Source organism: Triticum urartu, chromosome 3A (assembly GCF_056163025.1).
Source record: "Triticum urartu cultivar PI428250 chromosome 3A, HENAU_Tu73, whole genome shotgun sequence".
Lineage (NCBI taxonomy): Eukaryota > Viridiplantae > Streptophyta > Magnoliopsida > Poales > Poaceae > Triticum > Triticum urartu.
In genome coordinates this window covers 25,818,345-25,843,167 of record NC_141875.1, presented here as the reverse complement: position 1 = coordinate 25,843,167, position 24,823 = coordinate 25,818,345, and the positions used below count along the sequence as shown (strand labels likewise).

The 24,823-nt window shown below is 42.7% G+C and overlaps 2 long non-coding RNA genes and 1 other non-coding gene across 3 annotated transcripts; all 3 read left to right on the top strand.

Annotated features, from left to right (window-relative positions):
• The first annotated feature begins 10,834 nt into the window (after window positions 1-10,834).
• On the top strand, window positions 10,835-11,309 carry LOC147978092 (uncharacterized). Its single transcript, XR_015599529.1, has 2 exons — window positions 10,835-10,928; window positions 11,028-11,309. It is a non-coding gene; the product is annotated as an uncharacterized LOC147978092 (long non-coding RNA).
• A 3,414-nt stretch (window positions 11,310-14,723) lies between these two features.
• On the top strand, window positions 14,724-14,829 carry LOC125549813 (U6 spliceosomal RNA). The gene has a single exon (XR_007301525.1). It is a non-coding gene; the product is annotated as a U6 spliceosomal RNA (small nuclear RNA).
• A 3,892-nt stretch (window positions 14,830-18,721) lies between these two features.
• Window positions 18,722-19,280, top strand: LOC125547729 (uncharacterized). The gene is made up of 2 exons (XR_007300738.2): window positions 18,722-18,855; window positions 18,959-19,280. It is a non-coding gene; the product is annotated as an uncharacterized LOC125547729 (long non-coding RNA).
• Window positions 19,281-24,823: the final 5,543 nt, after the last annotated feature.

Below are 24,823 nucleotides of genomic sequence, written 5' to 3'. Positions count from 1 at the left end.
CTAGCACACACAAGATCAATTGTTAGCCGTCTGTGGCGCCCCCTCCACCGTTTACACCCTCGTTCATATTTTCGTAGTGCTTAGGCGAAGCCCTGTGAGGATCACTTCACCATCACCATCACCATGCCGTCGTGCTGACAGAACTCATCTACTACCTCGACAACTTTTTGGATCAAGAAGGCGGGGGACGCCACCGAGCTAAACGTGTGCAGAACCCGAAGGTGCTGTGCGTTCGGTACTTGATCGGTTGACGTGTGAAGAAGTTCAACTACATCAACCGCATTTTGTGAAATGCTTCCGCTTACGGTCTACGAGGGTATGTAGACACACTCTCCCCCTTGTTACTATGCATCTTCATGGATAATATAGATCATTGCATGTGCATAGAATTTTTTTGTTTTCCATGCAACAATTCTCAACATTGGTATCAGAGCCAGGTCTATGCGTAGATGATATGCACGACTAGAACACAAAGAATTGTGGGCGGTGATAGTCATACTGCTTACCACCAATGTCTTATTTTGATTCGGCGGTATTGTGGGATGAAGCGGCCCGGACCAACCTTACATGTCCACGCACATGAGACTGTTCCACCGACAGACATGCAACTAGTTTTGCATAAAGGTGGCTGGCGGGTGTCTGTTTCTCCTACTTTAGTTGAATCGAATTTGACTGCGGCCGGTCCTTGAAGAAGGTTAAAACATCAAACTTGACGAAACACCGTTGTGGTTTGATTCGTAGGTAAGAATGGTTTTTGCTAGAAGCCCGTAGCAGCCACGTAAAACTTGCAACAACAAAGTAGAGGACGCATAACTTGTTTTTGCAGGGCATGTTGTGATGTGATATGGTCAAGACATGATGTGATAAACGTTATTGTATGAGATGATCATGTTTTGTAAGATATCTGACAACCGGCAGGAGCCTTATGGTTATCTCTTTATTGTATGAAATGCAAACGCCATGTAATTGCTTTACCTTATAACTATGCGTTAGCGATAGTTGTAGAAGCAATAGTTGGCAAGACAACCACGAGGCTACGATGGAGATCAAGGTGTCGAGCCGGTGACGATGGAGATCATGTCGATGCTTTGGAGATGGAGATCAAAAGCACAAGATGATGATGGCCATATCATGTCACATATTTTGATCACATGTGATGTTTATATTTTTATGCTTCTTATTTTGCTTAGTACGGCGGTAGCATTATAAAATGACCCCTTAACTAAATTTCAAGAAAAAAATGTTCTCCCTGAGTATGCATCATGGATGACCCACAAGTATTTTAAAGTATCAGCGTTTCGGACAAAAACTCATCAGTCACAAAGGCATTTCATTTTTTAACCTATTACAACTCCAGACTTTTTATGCGTTCAGTATGCACCATTCAAAGCCACATCATCAACTTTCAACCCTTTGTGACATCATATGCTATTTTTCATGCATTTACTTTTTTGAGCTAAATTACCCTGAAATTGAAAAGCACTACAAATGAACTCTAAAAAGGTTAAAAGTTGGCATGGTATCATCATTTCACCCACATAGCATGTGCAAAAAACTAAAGAGGGTTACGGCAAAAATTGGATGCACGTCGTGCACAAAATGGACAATCTCTTTCGAAGTATCAGGGTTTCGGACGAAAACTCATCTGTTACAAAGGCATTTCATTTTTTAACTTATTACAGCTCCTGACTTTTTGTGCGTTCAGTATGCACCATTCAAAGTCACGTCATCAACTTTCAACCCTTTCTGACTTCATTTGATATTTTTCATGCATTCACTGATTTTTTTGAGCTAAATGACCCTGAAATTGAAAAGCACTACAAATTAACTCTGAAAAGGTTGAAAGTTGGCATAGTATCATCATTTCACCCACATAGCATGTGCAAAAAAGTAGAGAGGGTTACGGCAAAAACTGGATGCACTTCGTGTACAAAATGGACAATCTTTTTCGAAGTATCAGGGTTTCGGACAAAAACTCATCTGTTACAAAGGCATTTCATTTTTTTAAATAACCTAAGTATTACCAAATTGAATATAATCATAAAACATAGTAATATTAAAGATAAGAAAAAAGAATCACTAAAAAATCTATTTTTAAAGTAAAGTTATTCCCAAACTAGTGATTCACACAATTTTCAAATAATTCAAATTTAAACTTTTCAAATTTGAAAACTACTGGTACTAACAGAAAGTTTGTAATTTTTTGTACCTAAAGCAAAAATATTCACAAAGAAATTCTAAATACAGCAAAAAAACAATTCAGAAATAAATAAAGTAGAGAAAAAAAGCCCGTCTACTGGGCCACAGCGGCCTGCATATGACTAGAAACCCAACTTGTAGTTGGGCTAGGATGTTGGCCCGCTGGCCCAGTAGGCCCAACGTCGCCGGCCCCGTCCAAGTCATGCCCTGGCCCGTCCCCGTCGTCGTCCCTGCCGTACGTCGTCGCCGCGTCTCGCCGCCGCCCCATACGCCGCCACCCCGTCGCCGTGCCCGTCGATCGCCGCCCCCGTCGCTCCGCGCTGTGAGCCCCCTGCGCGTGCCATGACCGCGCCCTAATCGAGCCCCCGCCCGTGCGCGCGCGCACACACACACATTTTTTTACTTATTTTCTGTTTTATGTTTTTAGATTAATGTCAAAGTTTTAGCTAGCTACATGAATTAGATTAATGTCAACTTGTTAATTAGATGATCGAATTAGATATATTAATATCAAATGTTAGATGAATTAGATAAAAATGTTAGATTAATTAATGTCAAATGTTAGATGAATTAGAAACATAGGTAGATAGAAATATTAGATGAATTAGTTTTTTATACTTTTAGTTATAGATGAATTAGATATATTAATGTTAGATGAATTAGTTTTTTATACTTTTGTCAATTGTTAGATGAATTAGCTAGATATATTAATGTTAGATGAATTATAGCTAGCTAGATATCATATATGTCAAAGTTTGAATTTTGACATATGCAACATTATATTTGATCATATATATTAATTTGCATATATATAGTATTTGTTCTCGACGTCAACGATGCCCGACCCGCATCCTCGTCGTCGACCCATTCGTGACGACGTCCTGCTTTAGAGGAGCCATGTCAAGGACTGGGCTCCGTTGGGCTGGCACTGGGAGGTGCTACCTTCAAGGGCGCGCCGCTTGATGAGGAACCCGACCCCGGGTCCCGTCGTCGACCCGGAGCTCATTTGGTGGCATTCGCATGGGCCACTTTTGGTGCGGAGGGAGCCAGCCCCGCCGGAGGTGGTACGTCACCGGGTCAGGGAGGAGGACGAGCACGTCCGTCGCTACATGGCTGCTATGGACGTCAGGTTCTCCAATACCTGGCAGGTTCTTCAGGGATCTCACCCGAGCTATGATCCTGTGATGGTTCCTTCTCTTTGGGTGTCCATCATCCACGCCTCGGGAACCGCGAGTAAACTAGATTATTCTATAGTATTCGACCTATATTAGCTAGCTAGCTAGTGATGTATTCGATAATATTTGAGACGATGTATTCGAGATTATATATATTACTCGATAATATTCAAGATGATGTATTCGAGATTATATTTTATGATGCATATTATGTACTATGATTCAGTTTTTCCTTATTGATTGCATGCATGCATTGTAATTTGAATACTAAATTGTTTTATATTTCTTTTGGATTTGTTAAATAAAAGCTATAGACATTACCGGTAGAGAAGGAGAGGAGGCCATGTTCAACATCATACGCTCATCCCCTCGCCCAGATGAATTTGAAGAAGATGACGGCTCGCAATATCTAAACCTTACTGATGAGGGTATGATATTTGATGAAGACGAATGAATAGATGAAGTCCAGAACTATGATTATGGTGACGAAGAAAATATTGATCTTGAAATAACAAAGACGGACAAGGTATATTTATATAAGCAGGCATCTGGTGATCACCACATGTTTTAAATGATTTGTATATATATATATTAACAAATCGGTCTTTCTTCTTTCAGCCCTCCTGGTCGAGCAAATCTTCTATAGGCAGCAGAACAGTGCGAGGCCCAGCCAAAACGTTGAAAGAAGGCGTAAAGTACAACATCGATGCCATCAAACCTAATGGCGAACCAATTGTGCCTAAGAAGAATGTGGGCAAGTTCATTCGTCTGTGCCGAGTTCTTGTGAAGGTCCAAACCCCGATCTCCATGCAAGAATGAAAAAGGTAGCAAAGAAATGTCCAGATCTAACTTTTGTCGACCAAAGAGCAAAAGATCTGCTTTGAGAATCTCTCATGTCACATTTCACCCAACCAGATCATTTCACAGCTGCAGATGTGTAGAAAGTCAAGGACGCAGCTCTTAGGAAGATGGCGGTTGCATTCAACAACCACAAGAAAAGTATATGGGCCAAGTACGTCGAAGGAGAAAAGAAGACTCCAGAATTCACGGGAACACTGGAGAAGCAAAGAGATCACTGCCGCGCTTTCATGAAATTCAAGGAATCGGAATTAGCTAAGGAACGGTCGAGAGCAAAAAAGCTCAATGCCACGAAAAAGGAGCATTTCCATACGCTGGGGCCAGGTGGCTACGCGGTGGCCCGACCTAAGCATGATAAGGCTAAGCAACAAATGTTGGATGCAGGGGTCACTCCAGTTACATTGAGCTGGCCCGACAGGTGCAGGACTTTGTTTTACGCGCATGGGGGGAAGTTGGACCCGCATATAGGACTGGTTCTGGAGAAGGCAAGTCTTAAAGGAGCCGACATCGCTTTACTTGTTGCAATAGAAGAGGCTCGAATGGGGGTGTTCACGCCCAACAGAGAAAACGACGAGCTTACGCGCACCCTGGGAAATCCTGAACTTCCGAGAAGAACACAAGGCAAAGGCGTTGTTCCGTGGTATGAGGGGTTTGCAGACGGGAACACCGACTATAGAAGCCGTACGAGAAAGAAGATGGAGCAGGAGAAGAAGAGGAAGTTGGAGGAGGAGCATAGGAAGCAGGAAGCAGAACGCCTTAAAGGCCTAGAATCAGTGCACGCGGAGTTGGCACTCCAATTCCAGCGGCAGCAGCAAATCGACTCACTTAGCCAAGAAAAGCGGTATCAGCAGCGGCAGCAGCTAGCGGATCCAGCATTGGATAGCACCGTCCCATCCATGCTGAGAAGCAGCGTGGGTTCCGCCCCGAGCGAGACACTGCTGGATAGATACCCTATGGATGATATCATGGAGAACACTAATTGTGAGCTACACTTCAAAATGAAGAACATATCCATGAAGGTGGCGGACGATGTTGCTTATACAAATCCCCCGAAGCAACCTTCCATTGCAACCTGATTCCAGCTGGCTATGCTCATGTCCTGGTTGATGACGTGGTGGCATAATATTCGGGGCTAGAGCTTGACATTCCTGGAGATGACGAGGAGCACACACTGGGAGAGGCCATACATCGTATCATCCTATGGAGAAAGAATTGCATCATCTTTCCAAGGCCACCGACTCCGCATCAGCCAACTCCTCCTCGAAGTCTGCCACCGCGTTAGCAGACTCCCGCTCCTCCAAGTCATCAGCCACCGCCTCAACAGAGTCCTACTCCTTGAAGTCTGCCAACGCGTCAGGCCACTCCTTCTCCTCCAAGTCCGGCACCGCATCAGGCCACTCCTCCTACTCCAAGTCCGACACCACGTCAGCCCACTCCTCCTCCTCCAAATCAGGCACGTAAGCCGTCTCCGCCACATCAGTGGGCTCAGCCGCCTAAACAACAGCGGAAGAGAGCCGCCGCAGCTATGGTGGCTAGCAGTACAAGTAAAGGTACAGAAGGCAAGCGAGATCTCTTTCAATATGGTCCAAGCCTCGCGCCTCTTCCGAATAGGCCTTACGAGATGACCGAGGAGGAAAACGAAGCCGAATGCAGGTCCCAATTGGACGCCCATTTTGGACCAAAACCGCCACCGCTCAAAGGAGGAAGTGCCTGAGCATGTCGTTGACCACTTCATTTGTATGGCTAAAGCACCAGCTCCCAAGCCTAGGGGGTCAGACTATGAGCGCCAAATCAAGAAGGGATATAAAGCACGAAATAATGAGTCGAGCTCGAGCTCCAGCCAAGCAGCTGCCAAAAAAAAGCGGGAGAACTATTCCCCATCTTGAACACATGTGAGTACCGGCGCCGATCAGCTGGTAATAACCGACGCTCATAGAAGGATGGCTAAAGAGGCCCGTGTCACTGTTTATCAACTCCTAGGGATCGAGCCCATGGATACGACTAGAGAGGAGGACGTAAAACGGAAATATGCCCGCGGCCAGCCTATGGTGAAGCCTGAGGAGGTCAAGTTTCTAACAACGAGAATGTATGAATTGCATGAATGGTACATGAAAGAAGTCAAGACTACCGATCGAGAGTCCCGCATGGTGGAAATACCTAAAGGCTATTATTACCATGAAAAAGCTCTATGGGTTGAGTTTCAAGAAATGTTTCAGTTATTCAATCAAGACACACTCGACAAATATGTCGTCAGTTGCTATTGTTTGCAAGTGGTTTCTTTGTGTAATTAATTTAATTCTCCAACTAGCTTTAGTGCTCGTTCTATGCATTACCTGTAATTATCCTCACTATATTCTTTTTTGTGGTATTATGCAAAATGAAGATGTTTGAAATGAAAAAGCTGGATGCTATGGAATTAGGTTCATTGACCCAAATAGTATTAATGAGAAGACATGGTCACAAGAATATGATCGACCACACGTAGAGAAAAGCTTGCTAGAGTTCTTGAAGCGCCTAAATGCCTATCCAGAAATACTACTTCCTTACAACTTTCAGTGAGTCACACTGTCTTGTACTACAAATTTCGTTTTCGGTCACTAGCTAGATGATAATAAGTGTATAGGGTTTAGGTAGTTGATGAGTTATGCACATGGCCGCTTAATTATACATGCAAACATGTGCGCATGTAGATACCACTGGATCTTGTTAATCATTGAAGTTGACGAGGGGAAAGTTTAAGTACTGGACTCACTACTTACAAAAGATACTGAGTACGAATTCTTGAAGGGGATGGTCAACAGATAATTTCAATCATTATCGAACTATATGTCGGCCTCTTTATAGTTCGTCATTTCCTGATATCAACTAATTAATTAATAACTCCTTTATTCATTTTCTTTGCCGACGGGCAGGGTTTGGCAAAAGTTTATCAAACAGGTTGACGGCCAATGGAGAAAAGAGCTGAAATGGATCCGACCCAAGGTAATTAATTAAGTAGCTAGTACCAGCTAGCTACCATATCTCTTTAATTCTAGTTTCAATGCCATTAATTATCATGCTTGACTAATTATTATCTGATTAAATTTTATTCTTGTAAAGGCCCTGAGGCAGGTGCCGTGCACTGATTTATGTGTGTTCTTCGTTTGTGAGAACATTCGCATGATGACTACCGAAAGGCCCAAAACCGAGAGAGACCTCTGGGTACGTTTGTCAGAACACTATTCATAATTTTTACATCATTATCTAATATGTATGTATACACACAACCAATAATGCATGTATAATTTGATCTCTTCTTTAAAGATGAAGGAGATGCGGGATTAGCTACTACCGGAGGCTCGCGTACGAGCACTTCAAGAGAAAATAGTGGGATTTATGCTCGACGAGGTCATAAATCCCAAAGGAGAATTCCATTGCCGGATACCAAGGTGATGACTCCATGTAATGATCTGCAAATTGTACGATAAATTGTATATATACATGTATATGTATGTGAATGGTGGTGCGAGATATTCGATGATATATATATGATTGATTCTACGAGAAATTCTATTTATATATATATATATATGCATAACGTGTATAATATGTAGTATCATAAATACCAACAAATGAAAAAATTAAATGGAAAACACGAAACTAAAGGAAATAAAATAAAACAAAAAACCCCAAACCTTTTAATACCGGTTGGTGTTACGAACCGGTATTAAAGGTCTCCCCGCCCCCGGCGCTGGCTCGTGTCACGTGGTGGCCCTTTAGCGACGGTTCGTGTTGAACCGGTACTAAATGGGGGAGAGGGAGGGGAGGGGCTTTAGTCCCCATCCTTTAGTGCCCGTTACAGAACCGGCACTAAAGAGCCTTACGAATTGGTGTTAAAGTTCGGTTTTGCACTAGTGAAAAACTGTTTGTATAGTACGTCATTGTACCAGTGATCGCCATATGAACAAACACTCCCAGCTATTTGGCTCAAAAGAAGAGCGCACTATACTTCTTATTCACGTGGAGAGGCCACACCGCATGGAGATGAGGATCTGGGATGCCACCTCCGGTAAGGCATTGATGGAGACCATGAGGTGGCGGCGCATCGTGGGGCCTATGGGTGGGGTAGGTCACGGATTTCCCATACGCCACCACCAATGCTGGTCCTCGGTTTGCCGTCCATGATCGTCTTCGAGCTGGTGACATGCCTGTGCGCTCTTTGCCAAGCTTGGCCACCGGCCGCCGACCCGCGCTGAACTTCCGCCGCCGGGCCGGTGAGGCGAAGGACGTAGTGCCGCTCCTCCACCACCCTGGGCATCCCCTTCCAGCAGGAGGCAAGCGCGGCCTTGCGCACCTCTACATTGGAGTATCCGTCCAGCACCGCATGGCCGTGTGGTTCTCCGCATCAATATAATCAATTTACAGCTGGCGCTCCTTTTTCTCCTCTCCTAGCAAGGCACTGAGGTAGAGTCAATCAATCTAATCAGATTGCATCCTGATTTTTAGAAAGAGAGGATTGCATCTGAATTCTTTTTCTCGGATAGATTTGATGCATTTACTCATGACACTAATAAAGAGTCAATCAATTTAATAAGAATGCATCTGATTTTAGGAAAGAGAGCATTGCTTGCGGATTCATTACCCCAAGAGAGATTTGCTGCATCTTGGCATGGCACTGAGCGAGAGTCGATCAATCTAATGAGATTGCATCCCCATTTTTGGAAAGATGGGATTGTGTCCAGATTCCTTCTCTCGGGGGAGATTTGATGCATTTTCTCATGGCACTCATAGAGATCCAATCAACTTAGTAAGACTGCATTCAATTTTATAAAAATAGGATTGCTTCCAGATTCTTCCCTTTAGGAGTAGAGATTTCATTTTTTAATGGGAGTAAGAAAAAATCCAGTGGGTGGTGAGGTAAAAAAAGACGAAATAGTTGGTGATGGAAGGTGAGGCGAAAATACTCGACGAAATTAAACCATGATAGCAAGTCCCTCTTCAGGAGCCAAGGCCATGTGCCCTCTTGGACAAGCTCGGCCACCGGCCACCGACGCTCGCTGAACTTCCGCCGCTAGGGCGGTGAGGCAGAGGACGTAGTGCCACCCCTCCGCCACTCTGGGCTTCATCTTCCAACAGGCGGCAAGCATGCCCTTGCGTGCCTCCGCATCGGAGTATCTGTCTGGCACCGTGGGGCCTTGCATTTCTCCGCATCAATCTAATCAATTTATAGGTAGCTCTCATTTTTCTCCTCTCCTGCCATGTCACTGAGGGAGAGTCTATCAATCTAATCGGACTACGCCCCAATTTTTGGAAAGAGGGGATTGCATCTGAATTCTTTTCTTCAGGAGTGATTTGATGCATTTCCTCATGATGCTCATAAATAGTCAATAAATTGAATAACATTTTATCCGATTTTACTAAAAATGAGGATTTGTAGTGGATTCTTTGCCTCGTGACAGATTTGCTGCATCTTGGCAATGCATTGAGGGAGAGTTAATCTATCTTATCAGATTGCGTCCCGATTTTTGGAAATAGAGGATTGCGTCCAGATTCCTTTCATCGGGAAATATTTGATGCATTTTCTTATCACGCCAATAAAGACTCAATCAATTTTAATAAAATTGCACCTGATTTTAGAAATTTAGGATTGCTTCTAGAGTCTTTCCCTCTAGGAGTAAATATTTGGGTTTTTAATGGAAGAAAAAAAACCAGCGGGAGGGGTTGGTGGGAGGTGACGCGGAAAAAACTGAAAATAGATGGTGGTGGGAGGTGAGACGAAAAAACCCAGACGAAATTAAACCATGGAGGGGAAGCTACCAAGTCATCCGTTAGGAGCTGGTGTTATGTGGGCTCTAGGCGAAGCCTGGCCACTGGCCATTGACCTACCATGAACTTTTGCCACCAGGGCGGTGATGCAAAGGGCATAGTGCTGCTCCTCTCCTGTCCTGGCACTGAGGGTGAGTCAATCAATCTAATCATATTGCATCCTGATTTTTGAAAAGAGGGGATTGTGTCTGAATTATTTTCCTTGGGAGAGATTTGCTGCATTTTTGCATGGCACCGAGGGAGAGTCAATCAATCTAATGAGATTGTGTCCAGATTTTTGAAAAGAGGGGATTCGTTCTAGATTCATTCCTTCGGGAGAGATTTGATGCATTTTCTGATGAAACTCATAAAGAGCCATTCAATTTAATAAGATTGCACCCGATTTTAGAAAGGGAGGATTGCTTCCGGATTCTTTCCTTTAGGAGTAGAGATTTGGTTTTTTAATTAAAGAAATAAATGTCTAGTTGGAGGGGGTGGTGGGAGCTGAGGTGGAAAAAAACAGACGAAATAGATGGTGGTAGGAGGTGAGACGAAAAAAATCTAGACGAAATTAAACCAAATACATATATATAAATAGATAGAAGATATAGATAGATACAAATACATAGAGAAGAATAAGTCAATAACTTATCCTAGGGTGCATTTAATTACTGTCAGTAACTTATCCAATCTGCCCTAAAAAAGAATCTATACAATCTTTGCTTTCGTGCTATTTTGTATTATAATAATTAGCATTAATTTTAAACCTACAATAAAAGGGATTGCCATCTTATTTTCTCTACCTCACGGCTCACAAGCAGACACTTTTCTATCGACGCTGCATACAAGTTAGGATGAGGATTGCAACTTTGATGCTACTGCTAACACTCGCCGTTCTCGTGCTAGCATCAAGTAAGTTTAATAGTTCCCGCAAGAGTGTTGCATCAACTCAATAATCAAAATTATTTTTGCTCTTGATGTGTATTTCTTCTTGTTGCTGATATTTTGCAGATGCTGATGCAAAACCACAATGTTCGGTCAAATTCCTGCAGAAGTTTGGTGGGTATTTGTTTGGTCTTTGTCAGCAAGATTGCCACCGAATCTTTCCGTGCCCTGAGGACAAGCAATGCAATTTGGAGCCTAAAATTGTTGGCATGAAGTGCAGGTGCACGAGGTGCTTATACTCCTCCAAGGCTCCAATAAAGAAAACTGTGATGTTAACTAGCTAAGAAAATATCAGTGCAGGTTCGCAAAAATAATAACAATTAATTGCCATCTCATGTGGTCTAGCTATCAGCATGACTATTCGCTATAAATCTTCATCATAGAACATAAATTCAATATTACACCTTGAGTTTTGTACGGTTATGAAGTGATCTATATATGTGGCGAGGTATTACCAATACTTGCTTCAAAAGATTAGTACAGGCTATGTGTCCCAGCCCACTCGGTCCTCCCGAGCATGTTCGGCGCCGGGATTCGCGACTTCACCCAACAGCCAAGGAATCGTGGATCAGCCATCTTCCCAACCTCCGGCATGCCTACGCCGTCGACGTAGCCCCGTCTCCTACTCCTCCTGAAGGTGCCTGCAATCCGTGCATCCTCACGGCCCCCCGTTCGTGCCGTAGCTCCGACGATGGCCTTCCCGACCAGCACACGGCCGCCGTCGTGGATCCCGACCAGCACACGGCAACCTTCTCTGATTCCACGCCTAGCGGTACGACGAGCGCCGCCAAAGCCGTCCTTGCCAATTTGCCATGTACCGGACCACTGTGTACTCTCAACGTCGACCGGACCAAGTCGATCCGGCCGGCTGATGTACACGCATCGACCGACGGTGGCAAATTGGCATTCAATTTGTTTGCTCTTCCTAATTAAGGACTAGGAGATGGAGAGTACGAGGCATACAAATTTCACCTATAATTTCACGTACTGTACCGGAGATCCCCAAATCGACATTGTCGTCCATTTGACGGTTGCACGGACAAGAGAGCCGCTCCTCTCTGTGCTCACCGGCGCCCCGCAGCTCATCCGGCCTCCTCTCTGTTCGCCCCGACGTTTTCGTACCCACAGGAGGAGACTTGGTTATTTCCATACTAGCTAGCCATGCATGCTGCTTAATAGTACTCCAACATCAGGACCGCACGATCTCCAGAACCACTCCTCATGGCCGGTCCTCCACCGCCCCGGCCAACCCTGTAAGGCCCGCGCTGAGCTTTTTCTCCGGCGAATCCTCACACCACCGCCCCACCACCGCCATCCACCACAGCCCTCACCCTGAACCCTAACATAGATACTAGGGTGATGACTGCGAGCACCCTTCCTTCTCTACGGCGAGGCCCTCCCTTCTCCTTCCGTCTCCTTCCTTCATTAAAAAATGGACTGACGATGAATTCGAAAATCAACTGACTTATGTGTAGCTAAACTGTTTGTCGGGCGCTCTCAACAAGGTGTGAAACAATTGGCGTTTGTCTCAGTCCACTTGTGTCCACATCCTTTCTCCTCAGCCCCCTCGCATCGGCCGCCCCCACCACAGCTCATGTTGGCTGGCTTCCACCACAGCTCAGCCGGCCGCATTCAACCCCTCTGTTGAGCATGGCGGTGCCATTGTCGGTGGCCACCACGACATACCCATCCAAGTTGACTCGGGTCCCTTGAGGCTGAGTTTCGATTCCATGGGGTTGGCTCAAAGGAGCCATGCGCGTGCAGGCTACAGGAGTTGGATGGCAAATAGCAACGACATTAGAAGGAGAAGGGCTAGCTGTGTGGGGTGAAGGTTCTCGCGGCGGCGACCTGCGCAGCTTTCGGCATGCATCCTCACAGAACTGCTACGCCAACCACAACTACTGCGCGACCGCGGTGTGACTACAAAAGACGCAGCAACGACGGCCAACGACCGTTGAACGACGACGGTGCACTTTGGCTTGATAGCGTGCAAAGCAAAGCAGTTGCTCGATCCTCACAGCCACTGTATCTCCGTGTAGAAGCAGAAGAGGCAGCAAAAGAAATCGGTTAATCGTAACCATACAATGGATAAACAATAAAAGAATTGTATCGGCTTCATTCCTTTATATTTTCGGTTGTGCTAATTCTCAGTCGACTGAGAATTAGTTATGTCTCAGTCGACGAGTTTTTTTTTTGTACAATTTGATTGATCTGTGATTTGTGGCTGAGGTAGGTATTCCTCTCGTCCAAAAACGTACTGGGCTTTGTCCACTGGGCAGAGCATACCTTCAGGGGCTTTGCTTCTGTATCTAGCCGTGGGCTGCGGCTTGAGGTCCTTTCCAAATTCTCTTTTTTATTTTTTTATTTTCTCATTCATAGGTCACCCATGCGAACATTTTGTATTTTTCTTTTTTGATGTTGGGCTTGAGTGTACAGTACGAATCACATTAGTGCAGCTCACTGTGTGTATACACGTACCTTTTTCTTTTTTATATTTCCTTTTTCCTTTTGTATTTTAGTGTTTTATTTATCATTTTATTTGTATAAAAATGTTTTCACTTGTATTTCTATTTTTATTTTTTAATTTCTTATTTTATAAAAAAGGAAGATCTCATTTCTTTTAGAATGGACATTTTGACACGCATTTTGCGTTTTTTAAGTTTCAGTACTGTTAAATCTCAAACGACTTAGACTTCACAAAGTCGTCAACCGTCTGTGTTACTTGCTTTAAGAATTGCATTGGATTGTGAGTTTTCTCATTTCAACATGCTAAGGCGTGTGGCCAGCTCGCTTTTTTCTGTTTCTTTTCGGCTTGGGCTCTTTCTTTTTTGTTCTTTTAGATTCTTTTTCTTCTGTCGGGCCTGTTGTTGGTTGGGGCGTGCTGGACGGGTACAAAGTTTTTTTTTTTGCCTTTTGTTCCTTCCATTTTTGCATTTTTCCCTTTATTTGTTGTTGACTGCCTTTTGTAGTAAACCGGGGCTGTTTGACTGCAAGGAGTTAGGGGGCTGGGGGTATATCCTTCCTCCATACACTTTTTTTAATTTGTTTTGTTCATATCGTTTGACATGATATTTTTTAAAATATTCGTTTTTGTTCGTTACTGTTGTCAATTCATCTTCCCTATTTTTTATATTCATTTATTTTGTTCCCTTTTATATTCCGTTTTCACTTATTCTTATTTTTATTCCATTTATATGTTCCTTTTATTTTCTTCACATTTTTTTCTTTTTTGTGATAGTTTTCTCCATTTTATGTAAAACCATTTTTTTATTTTGTCATCTTCTCGGTAGATGGAGAATTAGTGATATCTCGGTTGATTCGGTAGCCATGCATTCTAGACACTAAGGCCTCCTTTGGTTTAGAGGAATTTCATAGGAATTCTAGAGGATAGGATTCTTATAGGATTTTTTTTCCTTTAGAGCCCTTTGGTTCATAGGAATAGATTCCTATTCCTACATAGGATTGGTTCCTATCCTCCACATTTCATAGGAAAATAAAAAAGAGCCTAGACTCAATGGAAAAATTCCTTTGGTGTCAATCAAATGACATCTTGTTTCCTATTCCTACTCATAGGATTTGAGATACATGTCATCTCATTTCCTACAAGATTCCTATCCCTATGATAATCCTATCCTATGAACCAAAAGAGGCCTAAGTTCGCATGTCGTCGTGTGTATTTGTTTTTATGTTCTTGTTTGTCTTTATATACACTATTACCTCTTTCTTTTATTATCTTTTAGTCAAACTGAAAAGGATATTGTTGTCTCCTCAGGGACTTGTGATAAAATTGAAACAATATAGAGAAGTTTAATATGGCCCCTGTGTAAGGATGACACACACAAATTTGGAAAGAAAGAAAAAGATATTTGGACTAGTAGGGGCGCCGGCTAGTTGCATGTTCATCACTATACACGCAACTGCAAGTGTTGGAATTGGACTGCAACTGCATGCCCCCCAAGGCGACTGTAACTAGACTAGTAGTGGATGTCGGCCAATTGCATGTCCATCACCAGACATGCAACTGCAAGTATTGGAACCAAACTGCATGTGCGTGGCCCCAACGCGACTACAACTGGGCTAGTTGGGGGTTGTTGGCTAGTTGCATGCCCATCACTAGACATATAACTACAAGTATTAGAACCGGATCACAACTGCATGCCTCCAACCCGACTTCAACTAGACTAGTAGGGGTTGTTGACCAATTGCATGTGTGAACCAGATTGCAACTGCATGCCCCCAATCTGACTGCAATCGGGCTAGTAGGGAGGGGGGTTGTCGGCCAGTTGCATGTCCATCACAAGACACACAATTACAAGCATTGAAACATGACTTTGACCGCATGCCCCTCAAGGCATCTGCAACTCAGCTAGTAGGGGGTTATCGTCCAGTTGCATGTCCATCACTAGTCATGGAACTACAAGTGTTGGGACCGGACTCAACTACATGGCCCCCAACGCGACTGCAACTGAGCTAGTAGGGGGTTATCGGCCAGTTGCATGCCAATCACTGGACATGCAACTACATGGACCCCAATGCGGTTGCAACTAGGCTAGTAGGGGAGTTATCGACCAGTTGCATGTCCATCACTAGACATGCAACTGCAAGTGTTGGAACCCAATTCAACCGCATGCCCCCAACGTGACTGCAAATGGGCTAGTAGGGGGGTTTTCGACCAGTTGATGTCCATCACTAGGCGATGCAAATTCAAGTGTTGAAACCCGGCTGCAACTGCATGGCCCTCAATGTGACTCTAACTGAGCTAGTAGGGGGTTGTCGGCCAGTTGCATGTCCAACATGAGACATGCAACTGCATGACCCTAGTGCGACAGTAACTGCGTGTCCCACAATGCGACAACAACTAGGTCGATATGTGGTTTATCAGCCAATTGCATGTCCATCCCTAGACATGCAACTAGAAGTGTTGTAACCCGACAACAATTGTATGACTCCCAACGCAACTGCAACTCATGGTGAGAGGGGATTGTCTTCAGTTACCTTTTCACAACATTTTTAAATATTCATGGGTTTTCTTTCTTTTTTTTATTTTCATTTTTTGTTCTTAATTTTTTAAGACAAAAACATGAATTTTATTTAAATTATGATCTTTTAAAAAACATGTAATATTTGTCAAATTTTAAAAATTGTGAACTCTCTTCAAATTTGCGACCAACTTTTGAATTCATGAGCAATTTTTCAAATTCATAAATATTCCTTAACTTTTGTGTGCAATCAGTACATACAAACACCACATACACCATGCGTGCAATATGTCTTCTTGTTTTTTTATACATCTTATTTTTTTATACATCTTATTTTTTAAAGTATCACCACCCGGTTACACGTGCGCACACACACACATACACATAGACTAACCCACGTTGTTGCATTTCCATTGTTAGGGCGCAACTTAATTTAGAAAAACAGTGTACATGGTTTTCTTTTTTACTATCTATTGTTTTTTATTCGTTTGTTAGATAAATGATTTTTTAATGATACAGAATGATTCAACTCGTACATCCTTTCCTCTAGCTTTTTCTCCATTGTTTACCTTTTTCTTCAGCTTCTATGTACAAGTGAGCGAATATTTTGTGGTCCTCCGATGGTTTGTCAACAAAACAAGTAAAATCACAAATAAAAATACAAGAAAACCCAACAAATAGAAAAAACAGCCTAAAGAAACTATGCAGCGAGACAAGTTCATTGAAAAAATAAAAGAAGAAAAAGGTAGAGAGAAAGAGAGACGGGACCAGCTCAAGACAAGAATTGAAAGCAACGGGCCGTGCATGGATAATACGCTGCTTACAAAGGTGAAGGGCGCTGCTATGAAAAAAAAAAAAGATGGATGACGTCATCGACTTAGACTTCGCGAAGTCTAAGTCGACTGAGATCTAGACACACCCTTATATTTTTGTCCTCTGTTTCTACAGATCGATCTTCACATTTTTAGTTGGCATCCGCAGTATTTATAGTTGCACAAATAATAGTTCTCAGCTGGATACGATAATTAAAAAGTTGCACAACACGACAATACTAAGATGATTAGATGATGTCCCGCGCTCGCATTGCTAATATAGCTAAACGCGCGACGTTGTAACCTCGATCAACTACTGCTGGCAAAGTGGAAGCATGTGGCACATGCATGACCACAAAGTAGCACACTCGCATCGCACACGTGCGGCTGCAAAGATGCACATTCTCGTCAGCATAGTAACAGACGCACGGCCGCCGAAGTTACACACGCACATCGATGGAGTTGCACACTCTCACCGGCATAATAGCACACGCACCGCCGCAGAGTTGCACACTCTCGTCGCCATAGTCGCACAAGTGTGGCAGCGCACTGACACACTCTCACCCGTATAGTTTCACATGCACGGCTGTGGAGTTGCACAGTCTTGTTGGCATAGGTGTTCACTGTGGTTGGCATTGGGAGTTGGCTTGATTTTCTTTCGTTATTATTACTTGGTGTGATACGAGGGTTCTGGAAGATTACGCTGGACCGATGGGTAATGCGATGTCAGTGGGAGTGTGTGTCCTAGATGGGCATGGGAAGAAGGAAAGAAGTGGGGGGAGGAAAGTGATGGACTGTGACACCGCGTGATGTAAGGCACACTGATTTCTTTGTGGTACTCGTTGACATGATGAGCACGTATAACTGCCGTCCGACAACATTGGTTTGCAACAGTATAATTGTACATGTGTGACCATGGAGTTGCACACTCTAGTTCGCATAGTCGCACACGCAAGGCTGTGAAGTTGCAGACCCTCATCGGCATAGTCGCACATGTGTGGCCGCGGAGTTGCACACTCTGGCCCGCATAGTCGCATATGCACAGCTCCGGGAGGTGCTCACACACGGTTGTGGAGTTGCACACTCTCAAAGGCATAGTCGCACATGCGTGACTGATGAGTTGCACACTCTCATCGGTATAGTCGCACATGCGTGGCCGCGTATTTACACACTCTACTCTGTATAGTCGCATAGTCGCACAAGCACAATCAGGGAGTTGCAGACTCTCATCGGCATAGTTGCACATGCATGGCCACAGAGTTGGACACTCTCACCAGTATTGTCGCGCAAACACGGGTGCGGGAGATGCTCACGCATGGCCATGGAGTTGCAGACTCTGACTGGCATAGTCCCACATGCGTGGCCGCGGGGTTGCACACTCTTGTGCGCATAGTCCCACATGCACGGCTGCGGGAGGCGCTCACGGACGGTTGCGGAGTTGCAGACTCTCATAGGCATAGTCGCGCATGTGTTATCACAGAGCTGCACACTATCGTCGGTATATAACCCCTTGGTATACTTGTTCTGAGATATTTGTCATGGGATGCGATTGGTCTTTTCATTGCTTTTGCTAGTAAGTACTCCCTTTATTTTTATTTACTTTGCATATTAATTATGTCTCAGGTCAAACCTTGTAAACTTAGGCAAAGTTTATACAAAAAATTAAAATCCAGGATACGAAGTCAATACCATAGAATCATCATTCAATATATTTTCATACCATATATATTTTATATTGTGTAAGTTCAGATTGCTTTCGATTAACTTGTCAAACTTTATAAAGTTAAAGCTAATATGCAAAATAAATAGAAACGGAGGGAGGAGAATGAAGAGATATATATCCACAAATTAATGCACTTAATTTCTACTATTGAATTGGCGAAGCTTATCCAGTCTTCTTCTTTGGAGATATTTACAGATTATAGTAATGAGCATTAATATCACATCCAGCATAAAAAGAGTTGCCCTCTCATTTTCTTTCCCGGCAACTTATACTCCAATAATCAATCTTGGGTGAGAATTCTTCTTAACACCGCATCTAAGCTAACATGAGGATTGCTCTAGCGCTTCTCCTGACTCTTACCGTCCTCTTACTAGCATCAGGTACCATTCACCTTGTTCATGCACAATGTTGCTCCATCGGCAAGACCAACAAATTATATATGTGCATGATGTGTGTTTTTTCTTTTGTTATGCTATTTTGTAGATGTGGAAGCTGATTGTACGACATCAATTATCAACCGTCCAAATAAGTGTACAAACGCTATTTGCGAGCAGTCCTGCGACGCAAGGCGCCAGTCCGTCTGTGGCGATCAATGTCGTCTTCAGAAGGCCAGTTGTGTTGGAAAGTTGTGCGGATGTACCTGGTGCAATTAGTTGTACTTCCCTCGTTATTGAGGTCCCAGTAAAGGGAAGTATGACCATTAGACAAAAATAATTGCAATGCCACACTTCACAGTGCGGCGGCAAGACTTTCGCTGGAAAGTTATGTAGAACAAAAATTTAATACTCAACTTGAGTTATATGAAGTTATCAGAATAAAGTGTTCTAAAAATATAGAGGACACTAGGCGGCATGACAGATTAGCAATCTTGAACCCAGCAGTAAGAAAAAGTATCGAAGACAAACTCACATATTAGGGCTGAGTGGGGACATAGCGAGGAGCCCAGTCCATTTCTATTTCCCCATGTTTTAGTAGATAACGGGCCCCACTCACATTTTGCTCCCGAGCAGTCCAATGCGTACATTCTTCGCACCTCCCAACGTTTTTTTCCCATCACTAGTAAGCATGCATGTGCAACACACGTCTCGATTAAATATGTTCTACTATGAAACTTCATAATCTTGTCATAACATAAATCTACATTTTGAACAGCTGCAATCTCACGCAAAAAGCATATAATTCCTAACTCATACAAATGACTGAAAATATTGTGCTTTATAAATCAACAGGGCCATGTCCATTGCTTAGCAAATACCTCAGTCCGTCAAGAAAATTTAATTGTGGCCTATGGCCATGCATGCACCCCTAGCTAGTGCATCTCGACAACCAAAGCCATGACCAACATCTCGCCAGCAGCCACAGTGCCATATAGATATTCATGTATCACAGACAAAATTGTTTCTCATATATCACATCCATGACCTCTTAAACTGTATAATTGACATAATTCACCAGTTATTTCGATCTTAGAGTCATCATTGCATCCAAACTGAAGTAAATTTGAGGTGTAATATTTCCAACCAAGAAAAATACATCTTCAATCTTATTTTCTTCTAGGTCGTGCCTATGAGTGGGCCATTGCCAATAAGCACGAGGAAAAAAGATACGCAAGTGTGTGTACAGAGGCAATGAAAATTAGTAGTTTCCACATAAGCTGATCAAATGAAATAATTCATCAACGTTCTGAGATGCAAGTTTGTCCACCAAAGAAACAAGACATTGCTAGTCAGCAAACCAAGCTGCAGCACCTGTGGCTGTTCCAAGCAAAATCAGGTACCTGTGAAACCAGCCAGAGAGACAAAGCAGATGCCCAAACCGCTGAAGGTAGAAACACGCTTACTCATAATCTAGAGGCATTTTGTGGTCATTTAGTGTTCATCCTTCCATGGCAAGGTCCAAAGCAACGAAGGTACTTGCAACTTGATATTTCGAAGCTCGCCATGTATCTGACCCCTTTTTTTGCGATCGCAAAGAAATCAATCTCTAGGAGAGTATATATTAACACATATCACTGATGATGAACATAACTCTGCAAAGAAAAAGGAAAAAATGAGAAGGAGATTAATAAACGTAGCTGTACATATGCTACATAAATTTCCATCTAATATTCTCACCTTGGTCCCGGTCTGCAGTATGTCGTCTTGCTCATCCAGCCTGAACTGATAGAGAAAGTTCCATGTGGCACTTTATTTGTGAGGATATAACATGAGTCAACAACAAATTTATCATTGTTATTCATGGCAAGATAATAGATCATTCATAAATATATATTTTGTTGGCTTTTGATTACTGGAAAGTAATACCAATATGGGCTTACAAATTTGGGCATGCTTCTTTGCAAAGACGACACCTATTAGCAGAGGTAAATCATAATATTATAGACATATGTTACTAATAGAAAATACTACTTCTCTTTTTATATTACTTAAATTAGAACAATCAATTTCTTCCATGTCCCAAAACTTCTCATTGAGCCTCCGTTTAAGTCAGCAATTTTGGGTTATGGTAAAATCATGGGTTTTCACCAAAATAAATAAAACAAGGCCAATAAGAAAGAAAACTTAAGAATTCAAGCCTATCAGACAATCATGCACCTCCGATGGCATGTCAACAATCAGACATACCAAAACCTTTAGTCCTAAATTTTTCCCCAATAGAAAACAAATAATAACCTTTATGCCAGCAATGCATATTAATATTAGAAGATCAAAATGTGTTTCACTGTGTAACATTTCCATTGCATGTACATAACATGCTATGCATCAAATCCCCCTGCACAAGATTCCTCTGTCATGGCCACACTCGTATCCAGTGGTGGTGGAGTAGCCTAGGACGTGAAGCAGGGAAAGGGGCACAACATACCGGTGCGGCCGGCGGCGGCGGAGACACAACGGACTGCTCGGCCTCCTCGTCCCCATGATGCTTTAACTATCTTGGATATCTTTCAAAAAGAATGCCAATGAGGGCGGCACTTGCTACAAATTCATGACTTCAAAGAAACACAATAACCCATTAGATGGTTCAGTACAAATCATTTCTTCACTTGCAGTACCATGTAAAACATTGAATAGGTATGCATCACTCATCATTTCAAAAAGACTTCGAACAAAAACATTCAACACCTCTGACTCCACAAAGACTTATAAAATTAGGGTGCCTAAATCTTTATGCAGAACTGGGTACATCTTACTTATTAGTTAGCCAACCACCGTATCCAAGTGGCCCAATTACGTGAATACAATCAGTATCAATCATAAGTATGAAACATGAAACTTTCTGAAATGATCAGTACTTATTAGGTCTCAAACTATACATATAGAAACTTGAGACTGCAGACATGAACGGTCGACTCTGAAACTCCACTCAAATCACCCCATTATCTAAGCATGCTCAGTTAGCAACAGTGAAACAAATTACAGAATCTGAAACCTCACACATTATTTAGAGAGTACCTTATTTTCTATTCTTGTTACACTGTAATCACTGTACACTCTGAATAAAAAAAGAAACAAACACTTGATTGATATGGTCATCATATATGAAATAAGACAGTATGTGACAAACTATATAAAGCCGTAGATTTTGATGTACTACTGATATTTGGTCATCCAAACTCATATAATAGTTGGTCGCCTGCAAATCCTCCAGTAGTTGTGGTGACATATGAAACATCTTCTTGATCTCCCTAACCTGAATACTATGATAACACAGAGCTGAACTCGAAAAATAAAATCACACCGCAGGACATCTATAGACTATTTTTACACGAAATGAGACTCGAAAGCACATACAAAGGAAAAGGAGACACCTGTTTAAATAAGCCATTGAAAGAAGGCTACGCAGAGCTCGACATATCGCCTTGCGGACCTAGCTCAATATCAATATTTCTTCGGGCCCAATCCTCTTTGCCGGTCTCAAATTAGTCATGTTAAATTTCACAAAATAAATGTCCTTACAAGATTCACAATTCAAATCCTTTGTGTATTCTAACCAAGAAGATGGAATTCAATCTTCGGTGAGGATTGAATCCAAGTGTCATAAGTAATACATATATAAACAACATCAGTAGCATCAGAGATTGCTCACAAGGGCAACGCTGCACACCATGCTATTTCCATACTCAAGGATCACAAAATAACATCATATAAAGAATACAAAGGAAACCACACACAAGGATTAAATCATCATCTAGTCGACATAGAAATTAGTCTGCTACTTCTCTTTGTCAGCTCAACATTACCAACGTTCTTCTGTGCCATCAGCAGAAAAAAGAACAGAGAGAGATGAAATTCAGTTTGCATCCAAAGCTCTCTCCATTCCCCACGGCCGGAGGTCTCCCCATCCCCAAAACATGCCTCCGCCAGCAGAGCACCCGTGCTTGCCGTTCGTCGCCGTCCCCTTGCCGTTCCTTGCCGTTCCACCAAAGTTCCCCACCAGTACACGGTCACGGGCTCACAGTGACCCCGACGGGGCAGAGAGAGGGGGGGAGGCAGGGAGAGAGGGAAGACATGTACCTAGACAGCACCGGTGCCCTTGCTCAGCCGCCGCCGCCCGGATCCAAATCGCCACTGCCGCCCCGATCCAGGACAGTAGGATGAGATCCCGAGGACAGAGTCACGGTGGCAACGACTGCCATGGCCAAAGTGCAGCAGGGACGCGACGATACAGAGGGACGCGAAGGGAGAGGCGCGTCGGTTGCCTGTTGGCAACGGCATGGCAGTTAACAAGGGGAGATTCCCTTCCAATTAAACATGTGTGTTTAATTCTAACACTCCCCCTAATCTTCGCTTGTCCATGTAGTATCATCAACTCGAAAGAGTCTCCTCCAAAAACCCTGTGGGAAAAATATGAGGAGTAGTGTAGAATATGTTGCTAAAACTCCTTCAAACCCAGTGGGAAAAATAAGGAGAAAATGATGCAACATATAATGGTTATTGTCTCTTTTAACTCAATACGAGGAAACTCATAGAGTTTAGAGGACAATAAATATGTCATATATAATTTCTTAAAAACCCCGGTGGGGAAAACAGAAAGTATGACATATGATCTCATGTTGATATTACCTTATTAAAAACCTTTATGAGAACCTTTAAAGTAAACTCATTAAGGAAAAAAGAGTATAATATGATGCTTTGAACAGGAACAATTCAGGAAGGTACTCCCCCTGATTCTTGCAAATTCCGAAGCCATCACATACCAACTCTATGAACGTATCTCTGGAATGTAGAAGCTGGTAGAGACTTGGTGAACAAATCATTCACATGATTGGCTTGCAAGATATGCAATATAACGATATTGCTAATTACGTAATCTGTTTGCATCCAGGCAACACAAGCAACATTATCATTGAGACGTAGCCATGAGGTCTATTTTGAAGACTCTTCATGAGAGGGCTACCACACCTAGTATGAACACTAAGCTTGTCTATGATCTGACATAGTGGGGATCTGATCAAAGTATCCAATGATATCGGTGTTCACATTTCTGTGAAACTGAAAAACCAGGACAAGATGTTTGATGCCTTTGGAGATATCAAAGATATTCTTGAGTACCAACCAATTGTGTTTGGTGGATCAAATGGCATTATGGAATGTTGAGTCCCAATATCTCATTTCCAACATCTCTTGGTCTAAATAAATCATTCTCTACGTCTAGAGAATGAACTACCATGAGAGTTAATGATGGATAAGATTTGTCCACAATGAATTTCTCCAATATATTATGGATATAGACAATATAGTATACCATAATGTATGAATGAAGGTGCTCAAGTTGTAGTAACGAGCGGTGTTTTGGTTTACCCAAATCCTTCATTTTAAAGTCCGTCATTTAGATGATTACATGTGTCGTCGTTGCGGACACACAAACATGGATAATTATCATTGTAGGAGTAATCCTTGTGTATAAGGATCTCACTACGTCAATTGTACCATATGTACTGACAATAATAAGTCGTATGGTGACTTACTGAATTTACACAATGTATGTTGCATTCGGTATTTCGATTCAGAATAGAGATCCCACCGGGGATCAATCATATATGTCTGAATCTAGTGATCCACATGGATATGTAATCACTACATCTATCAACTACAGAGATAGATGAGTTTGTACTACCAATGATATAAGTTATCGGAATGAGATTCCACCTCTGGAGAATAGTTGGGTATCTGCGTGAACCCTTGTGCTACAATACTTGCTCTTTGTTTCACCACTTCATTGTTCTCAATTCTGTTTCTAGAAGAAAACTGGTGTAGGTATTGCTTATTAATACCTTCCCATTATTGAGTAAGATCATTTCTATCTAGATTATACCCTTTGCTTGAGTTCAGTCCGAGTGTTGTTCAC